Source organism: Triticum aestivum, chromosome 7D (genome assembly GCF_018294505.1).
Source record: "Triticum aestivum cultivar Chinese Spring chromosome 7D, IWGSC CS RefSeq v2.1, whole genome shotgun sequence".
Classification (NCBI taxonomy): domain Eukaryota; kingdom Viridiplantae; phylum Streptophyta; class Magnoliopsida; order Poales; family Poaceae; genus Triticum; species Triticum aestivum.
In genome coordinates, this window is record NC_057814.1 from 481148513 (window position 1) to 481160900 (window position 12388).

The following is a 12388-nucleotide window of genomic DNA, read 5'->3' on the forward strand; positions in this document are numbered from 1 at the left end:
CTTCCAAAATAGTGGGATTAACTAAAGTCATGACCTCTCCAAACTCACTTTTATCAAAAATACCATAAGATTGAACATTCTACAAATATGTGGGATCTAAAATTGACACTCTTCCAAACCCACTTTCAATATTATTGCAAAAATTATTATCAATCTCATATTCATCATGGGGCTTAAATAAATTTTCAAGATCAAAAGAAGAATCACCCCAATCATGATCATTGCAACAAGTAGTAGACATAGCAAAACTAGCATCCCCAAGCTTAGGGTTTTGCATATTATTAGCATAATTAACATCAAGAGAATTTATAGTAAAATCATTGCAATCATGCTTTTTATTCAAAGAGCTATCGTGAATCTCTTCATAAATTTCTTCATCACAATTTTCGGATTCACGGATTTCAAGCAAAACCTCATAAAGATAATCTAGTGCACTCAAATCACTAGAAATTGGTTCATCATAATCGGATCTCTTAAAGAGATTAGCAAGTGGATGAGGATCCATAAACTTTTAGCAAGCGAAGATGCAAGCAAAAAGAAGGCACATGGTAACACAAGATCGAACGGAAGGAGGGCGAATAAAACGGCAAATGGCAAATAATGTAATGCGGGAGGTAAGGGTTTGTGATGGGTACTTGGTATGTTGACTTTTGCGTAGACTCCCCGGCAACGGCGCCAGAAATCCTTCTTGCTACCTCTTGAGCACTGCGTTCGTTTTCCCTTGAAGAGGAAAGGGTGATGCAGTAAAGCAGCGTAAGTATTTCCCTCAATTTTTGAGAACCAAGGTATCAATCCAGTAGGAGGCCACGCACGAGTCCCTCACACCTACACAAACAAATAAATCCTCGCAACCAACGCAATAAAGGGGTCGTCAATCCCTTCACGGTCACTTACGAGAGTGAGATCTGATAGATATGATAAGATAATATTTTTGGTATTTTTATGATAAAGATGCAAAGTAAAATAAAAGCAAAATAAACGACGCTAGAAATAACTTGTTGTTGGGAGATTAAATATGATGGAAAATAGACCCCGGGGCCATAGGTTTCACTAGTGGCTTCTCTCGAGAGCATAAGTATTACGGTGGGTGAACAAATTACTGTTGAGCAATTGACAGAATTGAGCATAGTTATGAGAATATCTAGGTATGATCATGTATATAGGCATCACGTCCGAGACAAGTTGACCGACTCCTGCCTGCATCTACTACTATTACTCCACACATCGACCGCTATCCAGCATGCATCTAGAGTATTAAGTTCAAGAGAACAGAGTAACGCTTTAAGTAAGATGACATGATGTAGAGGGATAAATTCATGCAATATGATACAAACCCCATCTTGTTATGCTCGATGGCAACAATACAATACGTGCCTTGCTGCCCCTACTGTCACTGGGAAAGGACACTGCAAGATTGAACCCAAAGCTAAGCACTTCTCCCATTGCAAGAAAGATCAATCTAGTAGGCCAAACCAAACTGATAATTCGAAGAGACTTGCAAAGATAACCAATCATACATAAAAGAATTCAGAGAAAATTCAAATATTGTTCATAGATAAACTTGATCATAAACCCACAATTCATCAGTCTCAACAAACACATCGCAAAAGAAGATTACATCGAATAGATCTCCACAAGAGAGGGGGAGAACATTGTATTGAGATCCAAAAAGAGAGAAGAAGCCATCTAGCTAATAACTATGGACCCGAAGGTCTGGGTAAACTACTCACACATCATCGGAGAGGCTATGGTGTTGATGTAGAAGCCCTCCATGATCGATGCCCCCTCCAGCGGAGCTCCGGAAAAGGCCCCAAGATGGGATCTCACGTGTACAGAAGGTTGCGGCGGTGGAATTAGGTTTTTGGCTCCGTATCTGGTAGTTTGGGGGTACGTAGGTATATATAGGAGGAAGAAGTACGTCGGTGGAGCAACATATGCCCCACGAGGGTGGAGGGCGCGCCCAGGGGGTAGGCGCGCCCCCTACCTCGTGCTTTCCTGGTTGATTTCTTGACGTAGGGTCCAAGTCCTCTGGATCACGTTCGTTCCAAAAATCACGTTCCCGAAGGTTTCATTCCGTTTGGACTCCGTTTGATATTCTTTTTCTGCGAAACTCTGAAATAGGCAAAAAACAGCAATTCTGGGCTGGGCCTCCGGTTAATAGGTTAGTCCCAAAAATAATATATAAGTGTATAATAAAGCCCAATAATATCCAAAACAGAATATAATATAGCATGGAACGATCAAAAATTATAGATATGTTGGAGACGTATCAGTCCCACCATGTCCATCCCCCAGACGGCAAAGGGCCACGTGAGGGGGATGGTCTTGAGTGCAGAAGCCAGCAGGTGCTGCTTGGAGCTGAATTTCTGGCATCCCTTGCAATGCTTGAGCAAGTCTTTGGTGTCTTCTAGAGCAGTCGGCCAGAGGAAACCATGACGGAAAGCTTTGGCGACAAGTGATTTGGAGGCCGCGTGGTGGCCACACTTTGCTTGGTGGATATCTTTGAGGATTGATTGGCCCTTCTCTTGTTCTACGCAGCGCTGGAAGACTCCAATAACGCTGCATCTGACAAGCTCTCTGTTTACTATCGTGTAGGCTCCTGCTCGATGCTGCACTTGCTGGGTCGAGATCTCATCGGTCGGCAGTTCTTTGTTCACCAAAAACTTAAGGATGGGCTGTGCCCATGATGGTGCTTGAATTTTTTCTACTGCTACCACGGCTACTTGTACTAGGGCGGTTGGGTTGGGAGGCGGCGGGTTGGAGTCGGCCTCCGCTTGCTGCGTTGTTGAAGTCCCCGAGCCGCGCTCTGAAGTCCCCGGGCTGACTGCTGCAGTCCCTGCGCCGGGTTCTGAAGTCCCCGGGCCGGGTGCAAGTGCAGCAGTCCCCGAGCCGCCTGCCGAAGTCCTCGGGCCGACTGCTGAGGTCCCTAAGTCGGATCCGACTGTTCCAGGGGCAGCCGCACGAATATGGAGTATGATTCTGGCGAGGGCTTGATAGACGGCTTGAGGAGGCGCTGAAGGGAGACGCCAGCTGGGATGGCTTGCTGGGTGGAGCCGATTCATGCCAGAGCATCTGCTTGCTCGTCGTTTCGTGGTACGTGAAGGAACTCACACCCTTCAAAGTATCCGCTGAGCTGCTGTACGAGAAAGCGGTAGCTCGCCATGTTTGCATCCTTGGCATCCCAGTCGCCAGACGACTGTTGGACCACCAAGTCTGTGTTGCCATAGCACAGGATCGGCAGATGCCAAGTTCTTTGACCAGCCGGAGCCCATGTACGAGCGCCTCATACTCGGCCATGTTGTTGGAGGCGGCAAAGTGGATTTGCAATGTGTATCTAAGCTTGTCGCCTCTGGGAGAGGTAAGGACGATGCCGGCTCCCAAACCGGTGCGCATCTTCAAGCCATCAAACTGCATCCGCCAATGAGTGGAGTCCGGAGCTGGCGGCAGGGACTGGGTTTCGGCCCAATCGACGAGGAAGTCGTCCAGTGCTTGGGACTTGATGGCGGTGCATGGCTGGTAGAAGATGGTGTAGGGGGCCAACTCGATGGCCCACTTGGCCACTCGGCTAGATGCATCTCGGCTTCCAATGATCTCAGTGAGCGGAGCAGTGGAGACAACCATGATTGGGTGCTCTTGAAAGTATGGCTTCAGCTTCTTGGCAACAAAGTGCACGCCGTAGCACATCTTTTGGTAATGGGGGTAGTTCTGCTTGGAGGCTGACAATACCTCACTCAAGTAATACACAGGCCTCTGGACCGGCAGTGCTTTTCCGTCTTCTTTGCATTCCACCACCACGACCGTGCTGACCACCCGACTGGTGGCGGCGATGTAGAGGAGCATGGGCTCCTTAGCAGCCGGAGCGGCCAGAACAGGCGGCGTGGTCAACATCTTTTTTAATTGGAGAAAAGCTTCATCCGCCTTGTCATTCCACTCGAAATGAGTGGTCTTCTTCATGAGCTGGTATAAGGGAAGAGCCTTCTCGCCCAGCCGACTGATAAACCGGCTGATGGATGCCAAGCAGCCGGTAAACTTCTGGACGTCTCGCAGTCGGGTGGGCCTCTCCATCCTCTCAATGGCCTTGATCTTGACAGGGTTGCACTCGACGCCGCGTTCTGAGACCAGGAAGCCAGGGAGCTGGCCGGCTGGTACTCCAAAGACACACTTCTCTGGGTTGAGCTTGATTTGAAAACGGCGCAGATTGTCAAAAGTTTCCTTGAGATCTTCCAAGAGCGTGCCGCGCTTCTCTATCTTCACCACAATATCGTCTACATAGACGTGGGCATTTCTGCCGAGTTGCTTGAGGAGGCACTTCTGCATGCAACGCTGAAACGTGGCACCAGCATTTCTCAAGCCGAATGTCATGGTTAGGTAGCAGAAGGCTCTGAATGGTGTGATGAAGGCGGTCTTCAGGCGCTCTGCCGGGTTCAACTTGATCTGATGGTAGCCTGAGTAGGCATCCAAGAAACTCAACAGCTCGCATCCGGCTATGGAGTATATTACTTGGTCAATCCGGGGCAACGCGAACGGATCCTTGGGGCAAGCTTTGTTGAGACTGGTGTAATCTATGCACATGCGCCACTTGTTATTCTTCTTCAGTACAAGGACTGGGTTGGCAAGCCACTCTGGGAAGAAAACTTCCATGATGAAGCCGGCTGCCAACAGGCGGGCGATCTATTCTCTGACGATTCTTCTCTTTTCCTCTGACAGTCGGCGGAGGGGTTGTCTGACTGGTTTGGCATCTGCTCTGACATGTAGTTTGTGCTTGGCGAATTCCGTCGGAACACTCGGCATGTCTTTCGGAGACCATGCAAAGATGTCCCGATTCTCACGGAGGAAATCGACGAGCTCGCTTTCCTATTTGCTATCTAGGTTAGCACCTATGACAGCGTGCCTCTTCGGGCGCTCAGGGGTCCAAGGGAATCTTCTTTGTTTCTTTGGCCGGCTGGAAAGAGCCCTGGGTCTCTGACTCTTTGGGTTCTGGTGACAGGTCCGGCTGCTTGCTGGCCATGGCCACCACCCGGTCCAGGAGCCTCTTTTCAGCAGCGATTACCAGGGACTCGGCCAGCCGGCTGCTGGCTACAGCACAGTCTGCCGATTTCTTGTAGTCTCCAGCTGTAGTGATAATGCCCTTGGTTCCTAGCAGCTTCATCTTGAGGTATGCATAGTGTGGTACTGCCATGAACTTGGCTAGAGTAGGTCGGCCAAGCAGTGCATGATAGGGGCTCTCCAGGTCTACCACCTCAAACCAAATTGCTTCGCGACGAAAATGATTCTTGTCTCTGAAGAGGACATCTATCTCGATCTTGCTGATTGGTGAGCAAGAAAGGCCGTGCACAATGCCGTGGAAGATGGTCCGGCTGGGCTGGAGCTGCTTCACTTTGATGCTCAACTTCTCCATGGTATCGCGGTAAAGGATGTTGATGCTGCCGCCGCCATCTATCAGGACTCGGGGGAAACGAACAGCTCGCCTCTCTGTTGCAAAGGTGGCATCCAACACCAGGGCATAGGAACCTGGAGAAGGCATCACCTCCGGGTGGTCGGCTCGGCTCCAGCTGATGGGCTTCTCAGACCAGTGCATGTACTCTGGGACTTCAGAGGCGACATGGTTGACTTCTTGGTGTTGCTGGCGCCGACTGCGCCTGTCGTTCGCCTGGCTGGTGAAGACAACGTAGGCTCCGTGCTCCTTAGGGAATTCATCTTGGATGGCGCCAAATGCCGGCCGGGCCGCTGACTGCTGAGGAGGCGGAGGCGGCTGGCCAGCAGGCGGAGGAGGCAGCAGTCCTTCGCCCTTGGAGATTCGGGTGAGCCAGTGGCACTTCCAGGTGGTGTGATTGGACGGCTTCACGCCGCTGTGGAACTTGCAGGGGCATCGAGGCTTTGCTCGTAGGAGAAGGCGGGCAGCCAAGCCGGCTTGCCGCCCTTCTGACGCTTGTGTAAGGGTTGCCCCTCTGGCTGCTGGTCTTCGACTGTCACCACCTGCTGGCTGGTGGAAGCCGGCATTGGGGCTTTGCGCTTGTTGTCGTTCTGTTGCTGGCGCGGACTGGAGTCGCCAGCCGGCGTTCCTGGAGCCGGAGGGAGCACCTTCCCAGACGCGTCCACCCGAAGCTCCGACTTCATGGAGGAGTCGGCAGTGGCGTACTTGTCTGCTATGATTAGCAGCTCGTCGAGTGTAGTCGGCTCATTGTAGAGGAGTCGATGCTTGAGGAGGGTGCCTTCTCGGCACCTGGCGGTGAAGTACTCTATGGCCTGCACCTTGTGCACCCCTTCGCAGGAGTTGTGCAGTTCAGCCCACCGCGTCAGGTAGTCGCGGGTGGACTCGTCAGGGCCTTGAACGCACATCGAGAGCTGGCGGGGCTTGGGCCGCCGCTTGTAGGTGCTGGTGAAGTTGCGGACGAAGACCTCAGTGAAATCTACCCAGCTGTTGATGCTACGGGGCTTCAGGCTGTTCAGCCACGTCCGGGCTGTGCCCTGGAGCATGAGCGGAACGTATTTCATGGCAACGCGCTTGTTGCCGTTCGCTATGCTGATTGCGGTGGAGTAGTCAACTAACCAATCCTCCGGCTTCACGGAGCCATTATACTTGGGCGTGTCTTGTGGGAGTGAGAACCCTTTGGGGAAGGGCTCGTCGCGTATGCGGGGGCCGAAACAAGGCGGGCCCAACGAGTCTTCTTCTTCTAGCGCCTGGGATCAAGCAAGGCGGTCGATCCGGTGGCGCGCGTCATTCTCTCCGACTCCTTCTCGGCGGCCCAGCCGGTCGCCGAGTGTCGGGTGCTCTACAGGCGGCAGGGAAGCGCGCCTCTCCCTGCAAGGAGGAGGAGGCGGATAGTCATCCCGTCATTCCACTGCTCGTGGGCGGCCATCTTGGTCGCGCTCAATGGTGAGGCGTGTGCGGCTGCGGCTAGCAGCCGGTTCTTTGTCTCGTTTGTCGCGGGCGCCGCCTGCCGGCGTCCGGGAGGTCGCGCCTTGATCTCGGTGAGGGGGCGGGTTCTCAACCCGCTGGCCGGGTCCCTCTGCGCGGCAGCCGACTTCTTGTTGCGCGGCAGCCGCGTCAATGAGCTGCTGAACACGCTCCGTCATGCAGCGGCGCTCGTCGCCCTCGAGGTGGTCCATCTCATCAGCTGCCGCCTGGGCAGCTCGTATGTTCTCCATGGGCGTGGCGTAAACAGGGCAATCTATCCCGAATAAGCTGGCGACAGCAGCGCCACTCTGCCGGACCGTGCCAATGCGGCTGGGCCCGCCAGCAGTCGGCGTGCCGCCAACAGCGCGGTCGATCTCGTGCTGGTAGGCCTCTGAGAGGCGTCTCATGGTGGTCAGCTTCTTGGCGCTTTCAACGAGCGAGACGCGGCGGACTTCCAGCGTCTCGGCTTCGGCATCCTCTGTGATGGGTGCAGACAGATCTCGTAGCGCCGCCTCGAGTGGGTCTTGGGCGCCGCCACCAGAAGCTCCATCGTGGCTGATGACAAGCACCTCCGTGACGGTGCTGCCGCCGCTGTCGGCGCGAGGGAGAGGGTCATCGATGACCATCACGTTGGTGGGGAAGGCGTCAAGGGATGCAGTGCCGGAGTCGACAATCATCGGGTCAGTGGAGCCGATCGACTCCAGGTCGGAGGCGGGCTCATTGGCGATGTCGAGCTTGCCAAGGAGACCGACGAGGCAGCTCTCGGAGCTGGGTGCGCCCGCGCCAGCGGAGAGGCGGATCTCTCCAACAATGTCAGCAAGGCCAGCTGCTGCGCAGGCAAGCTCCGCGCCACGCAGCGCGTCAGCGCAAAAGCTAGGGAGGAACAGGGTTCTTGTCCAGAACAGATCTTCGGACGATGGTGCACCTGGCCCCACGGTGGGCGCCAAATGTCGGGGGTTTGGTGCGACATATGCCAAAGGATGGCTTATCATGGTGGGAGCTAGTAAGACATCGCCGGTGCCTGAAAACGGGATGAGGCGTAGACACGAACGCCGGTGCACTTTACCCAGGTTCGAGGCTCTCCTAGGAGATAACGCCCCTAGTCCTGCTCTGCGGGGTCTCCCCACGATCACTAAATCAACAAGTATCTACAAGTGCTCCTTGAGCTGTTTTCTAGAGGAGGAAGAAGGGCAAGGCTAGCTCTCTCCTCTCTCTACGTGGTGTGTGTGTGATATCTCAGGGGCTGAACCCTTTGCATGGGTGCCCTGGGGGGTTTATATAGGACTACCCCCAGGGGCACAAGGGTAATCTGGTTGGGTGTAGGACCCGTCTGCCAGTGTCTATGGTCGCCGGCTCCTCCGCCGGCAGCTGGGGCCCACCGACTGGTGGGACCCGCCAGCTGTCTCGTACTCGGCCGACAGGCCGCGCTCGCCGCTTGCGGGTCCTGCCGGCTGCTTAGTACTGTAGCCGTGTGGCTGATGATGCTTTCTTTGTCGGGGAAGGCATAGCTACAGTCCTGCCGCCTGGTGGGCGTGCACTGTAGCCATTCTCGTCTCTTCTGATTAATGGCTCACGAACTTCGAGGGAGGGGGTGGGCCGCCTGGTCAGGAGTCGGCCTCCCCCTGAGCCGACTGGTCGGCGCTCGCCGCCCTCTGGCCTCTCACGGATAGGTGGGGCCCACCGTGGGTGGGCCGTACCGACAGACCGTTGTGGGAGCATGGCCTTCTCTGCCATGGGTGATGTCATGGGCTGCGTGGTAACAGTGCCGCGCCGGGCGGGGGATGTCCGCCCAGTACGCCGCACTATAGCCACGTTCCACCCTGGATTCGGGGGTGGCAGGCTGCATTGTAGCCACGCCCTGTCTTGTCGTCATAATGTGGGCGCTAACTTTGAGGGCACGGGGGGCCGCCTGCTAGGGGCCGCCCTCTTTGGAGGCCGCCTGCTAGGAGTCGGCCCTCTTCGAGGCCGCCTACTAGGAGTCAGCCCTCTTCGAGGCCGCCTCCTGGAGTCCGCCAGCCTTCGGCAGCCAGCCGCTTGGACCAGCCGACCTCAGGAAGGCGGCACTTTGTCTTTGATGCTTGAGGGGCGTAGCTGGCCCCGATGTCTTGAAATACCAGGGGAGACTGATGAGGCTACCCGTGGTCATTTACTCCGACACTAGGACATATGGAGTGCCTGGGATTTGCCGGAAGGGGAATGAATCAACATTCTGACCAAATATAGGCCCCCTTTTTTCTGTTCATTATATCTTTTATTTACAATTGTTGAATAGGAAACATGTCTAGCCACGCCGAAGCCGGGGGTTCTGGTCGCCTCGAAGAAGACCCCGTCGAGGCAGCAAATCATTATTTCAATTACCTGAATGAACACCAATTGCGGGTGCAGGGTGGCGGCAATGGCACCAACCCCGACACCGACGCTGGCACCGGCACCAACACCACCCCCAAGACCGGCAGCGGTCAATGCAGCGGTAGCTGGCGTCACGGCTGACTTCCAATCTTCCATTATTACCAGCTTGATTCCGGCAATTATCGATTGGTCAAAGAGCAATCCAGATAAAGGGCCAGCATACTTTCCCCTTCCCAGCTACGTCGGGAGCTATTCGGTGAACATCGCACCACCAGCATCTGCTCACGCAACCGCACAAGGTCCCGCTCTTGTTCATAGCAGCCCGACCTCCGTCTCTGGCATGCTCAGCAGGGCTTTGTCTTTGGCTGAGCTCGACGCCCTCATGGTAATTACGCATCATACCCTTTTCACCAGCATGTCTATAGTCATCCGTTTCAGTTGCCTTTCGGTTGTTTGACGTCACAGACATGTCTTTGTAGGCCGACGAAACCCCATGCACCCTACTATACGACATCAACAGCCAGAAGGTGGGCATGGGAAAGGAAACGATCGTGAAGCCGAAGGACCACATGTTCTACAACCGAGAGATGCGCCATGGCGTCTTCAATGTTTACGTGGCCAGTGTCAAAGCGGGCTTCGAGGATTTGCCTCCTTCGGTACCAGACGATGCGACGTGACCCCTAAACGGATTGGCGCATGCAATAGCTGGTTCTTGCCTTGGCCGAAGACTCTTGTTCGTGTCGAGGCGCCCGGTAGCACACCAACGACAGCTCCTCAAGATGGTATGAACACCACCCCACCTACCCAATTACCTGCACCTGTCGTGGTGGGTGATAGCGGACAACGCGAGGGAGAGCCTCCATTAGTGCCAGATGACGTCGCCCCCATCGGAGAAGCAAATGCTGATGATGTCATGGAGGAGGATGATGATGACCCTCTCAAGTATATCAATACCACCTATGACGATGGAGGATTGATGGCTCGGGACTATGACTCAGGCTATGAGCGTGGAGATGAGTTGATGCTGCCTGATTTGCCGGAGCCGGAACGTCCTAAGGCAGAATGCAAAAATTCTCTCTTCATGCGATCCTCGCAGGAGACGCCTCTAGATGCCGCCTCTACCCAGCAACAACCCGAGGGCCATCCACTAATTAGCCCGACGACACTGGGGGTGGTGGTTAGGGAAGGTATGGTGGGATCACTACCGCCACCCGCCAAGAAGCAAAGGAGGAGACTGACCTCTTGAGCTTGCGTTGGTTTTTCCCTTGAAGAGGAAAGGGTGATGCAGCAAAGTAGCGTAAGTATTTCCCTCAGTTTTGGAGAACCAAGGTATCAATCCAGTAGGAGGATACACACAAATCGCCTCGTACCTACACAAACAAATAAGAACCTTGCAACCAACGCGATAAAGGGGTTGTCAATCCCTTCATGGCCACTTGCAAAAGTGAGATCTGATAGAGATAATAAGATAAATATTTTTGGTATTTTTATGATAAAGATTGAAAGTAAAGATTGCAAAGTAAAAATAGATTGGAACTTATATGATAGAGAATAGAGCCGGGGGCCATAGGTTTCACTAGTGGCTTCTCTCAAGATAGCATAAGTATTACGGTGGGTGAACAAATTACTGTCGAGCAATTGATAGAAAAGTGCATAGTTATGAGAATATCTAGGCATGATCATGTATATAGGCATCACGTCCGCGACAAGTAGACCAAAATGATTCTACATCTACTACTATTACTCCACACATCGACCGCTATCCAACATGCATCTAGAATATTAAGTTCATAAGAACAGAGTAACGCATTAGGCAAGATGACATGATGTAGAGGGATAAACTCAAGCAATATGATATAAACCCCATCTTTTTATCCTCGATGGCAACAATACAATACGTGGCGTTTCCCCTTCTGTCACTGGGATCGAGCAACGCAAGATTGAACCCAAAGCTAAGCACTTCTCCCTTTGCAAGAAAGATCAATCTAGTAGGCCAAACCGAACTGATTATTTGAAGAGACTTGCAAAGATAACAAATCATACATAAAAGAATTCAGAGGAGATTCAAATATTGTTCATAGATAATCTTGATCATAAACCCACAATTCATTGGATCTCGACAAACACACCGCAAAAAGAGTTACATCAAATAGATCTCCAAGAGAATCGAGGAGAACTTTGTATTGATATCCAATGAGAGAGAAGAAGCCATCTAGCTAATAACTATGGACCCGAAGGTCTGTGGTAAACTACTCACACATCATCGGAGAGGCTATGGTGTTGATGTAGAAGCCCTCCGTGATCGATTCCACCTCCGGCGGAGCGTCGAAGAAGGCCTCAAGATGGGATCTCACGGGTACAGAAGGTTGCGGCGGTGGAAATAGGGTTTCGTGGTGCTCCTGGATGTTTTTGGGGTATATGGGTATATATAGGAGGAAGAAGTAGGTCGGTGGAGCTGCGAGGGGCCCACGAGGGTGGGGGCGCGCCTCCCTACCTCGTGGCCTCCTCGCTTCTTCCTTGACGTCCACTCCAAGTCCTCTGGATCACGTTTGTTCCAAAAATCACTCTCCCGAAGGTTTCATTCCGTTTGATATTCCTTTTCTGCAAAACACTGAAATAGGCAAAAAAAACAGCAATTTGCACTGGGCCTTCGGTTAATAGGATAGTCCCAAAAATAATATAAAAGTGTATAATAAAGCCCATTAAACATCCAAAACAGATAATATAATAGCATGGATCAATCAAAAATTTTAGATACGTTGGAGACGTATCAAGCATCCCCAAGCTTAATTCCTGCTCGTCCTCGAGTAGGTAAATGATAAAAACAGAATTTTTGATGTGGAATGCTACCTAGCATATTTTTCAATGTAATTTTCTTTATTGTGGCATGAATGTTCAGATCCAAAAGATTCAAGATAAAAGTTTAATGTTGACATAAAAATAGTAATACTTCAAGCATACTAACTAAGAAATTATGTCTTCTCAAAATAACATGGCCAAAGAAAGTTCATCCCTACAAAATCATATAGTTTGGTCATGCTCCATTTTCGTCACCCAAGAATGCTCTCATCATGCACAACCCCGATGACAAGCCAAGCAATTGTTTCATACTTTAGTAATCTCAAACCTTTTCAACCTTCA